The following is a 2,666-nucleotide window of genomic DNA, read 5'->3' on the forward strand; positions in this document are numbered from 1 at the left end:
TATAAAATTGATATATTACATATCAAGTGCCGGTTTTGACGTTCAAGTCAATTCCCTAAGAGATTTGTGGCTTGTTACTAAAATGGTGCAGAAATAAGAATGAGGGCCATCAAGACATTTATAAGAAAAAAACATTTTTCTTTTCTCTCTCATATTCATAGGAGTCTATCTAACCCTGTTACCTGAAAAATAAGACAGGCAAGATACAAAGTACAGTGATTACCCCCATTACTACTCTTTCTCCATTGCCACTGCCCCAAGGTGCTTAGGTTCCCCTCAAATACTTCCCCTGCCGCAAGGTTTAATCAGTCCCTCACCATTTCTATTTCTGAAGGTTGTTTTTTCTTAACCCGAATAATTTATTGACAGTGAAAAATGCACACCTCCTGCAAAATCAGTTTAGCCTGTGATCCTTGACAAATGGTTCTTGCCAGTGTATTATTCATTTAAAAGGCCAGTGTTTCTTCAATTATAAGGCCATATGGAAGAAGACTTAGGACAAAAACTGGTGGGACCTGAATTCTGACTTTTAATTGATTTATAATCTGTAGTTGTAGTTATGACACACATACTCTTTCCTACAGAGATAAGCCGTTCAGTGTGGGAGGCTGTCACTTGGGCAGGATTTATTTGTTCTTTCTTTTTCCTGCAGGACCAGTCTTGCCTTTGTGTCTCTGAGAACTGGCTTGTTTAGTTTTGTCTACCTGGACTGAAAAGGTTTAATCTGGCCCTATAATTGGTGATGACTGGTTTACTATATGCAGACTTCACAAATCTCCCTTCAGTGGTTGAAAATCTTGTACCACGGTGTTTAAGAAATCAAGCTCTCTGGAATGAGACAGGTTCAAATCTACTCTGGTCCTTACTAGTTCAGTGATTTTGGAATTTACTCAATTCTCTTTCAACCTCAGTTTCATCTATTCCGTGGGCATAATAATAGAGTTTGCCTCAGTGGGTTTTGGGGAGAAATCAGTGAGATATGTGAACGAGGCTCTAAGTTTCTCATATAGAAATGTGCTCAGTGAATAGTAACTACTCTTATTTCAATGTGAACCTGGATTTAGAGCAAATAGTAGTTATGGGACCTATTGAAATAGGTAAACATGACATTCTAACAATCCTGTGACTTTTCTGGTAAAAAAAATACAAAAACAAGTTAAGTGGCTGTTTTATTAATTACAGAATATCCACGACTCTATAACAGAAAACGGAATAATAAATGGTTATCGCTTGCAAACTTTTAATTTGCATTTTTCCCCCAAGACTATCTAGTTTGGAATTAATGGTTTGTTAAGTGCACCTGTACAGAGTGTAAAGGGATAGAGATTTTTTACAATTTGGATTGCTGCACTCCTTGACGCTCCCTAATTTGCTTATACTTTAACATATAACTACAAATGTTTTTTAAAGGTTATTACATCTTCCCACACGGCAAATGCTGCCAAGCTAGCTTACTTTACTAATGGCCCTGGGGTGGATATTCATTTTTATCCTTTGCGTTTTTACACTGCACATACAGAAATTCGAGGTATATATGGTGACAACAGAAACTTAAAAAAAAAAAAAAGCTAAGAACATTTTAATATATATCCTTTATTATCATTCCATTTAATTGAATACAGCTCTTTACATAAAAATGTTTAATTTTAAAGAAGTTATAGAAACAATAGTAACTTATTAATTCATGAAAGCAATGCAGGTATTTTAGAATGCTTAAAGCATTAAAAGTTTTACCTCAACAAACCAAATTTTTTTGATTTGGAGAGTAAGAGGAACAGAAAAAAAATAAATAAAGATAATGAAAGTAAGCCAGCTGGTTTCAAGCAGAATTGAAATTACCACTGTAAAGCTTTGTTTTGTTTTGTTTTGTTTTCACAAAAAGAGTTTAAAAAGTTTAAGTGTTAAAAAACAGATTTTAACATATACATACAAAAAAGAGAATGACAGCACATTTGAGTAGTAACTTGGGTCCCTGATAATTTTATCAAGCCATGCAATGAAAAAGCCAGTACTGCTTAACTACAAATTATGAAAACTAATGAAGGATAAGCCCTACATTGAACAAAATTATCTTTTAGAAAAACCAGACAGGCAATCTACTCACGAAGGCTTATTTGCTTTCCATTTTAAAGTACTTTTCAAATAAATTATCTTGTTCATGTCAAAAGCCTAAGTGGCCTCTGCAATACCAAATATCCCTGATGAAATTGTGCCTATTAGGTGTACAAATTACTTTTATAATGAGAAGACATGAAGGAAGCAGGCGCTCGGCCTGGAAGAGGTGCAATTTTAGATTGTGATGCCTAGAAGAAATACAGTGGTTTATAAAGATGTGTAAATTCTGATCCCCAGAACTTGGCCAATGGCCAGTCATCACCAATCATGAGTCCAGGCAGATGAAACTAAACAAACCAGTTTTCACACAAAGAGTGAGGAAGAAGTCTATCAGATTTAGAAATAGTGACCTGAAACAGAGTTATCTTAAGGTCATTGGACTGAGAACAGCATCTGAACTCCTGCCCTCAGAGGTCAGCTCAGAAACAGACTTTTCAGGCCTACGTCCATTCTCTTCCAACAGATTTGGCCTTTTAGAGACAATAATAAATATTAAGCAAGCTAACAATTAATGACAACAGGGAATATAAGACTAAAAAGAATTTCACTGA

The sequence above is a fragment of the Pteropus alecto genome, unplaced genomic scaffold (genome assembly GCF_000325575.1).
Source record: "Pteropus alecto unplaced genomic scaffold, ASM32557v1 scaffold103, whole genome shotgun sequence".
NCBI lineage: Eukaryota > Metazoa > Chordata > Mammalia > Chiroptera > Pteropodidae > Pteropus > Pteropus alecto.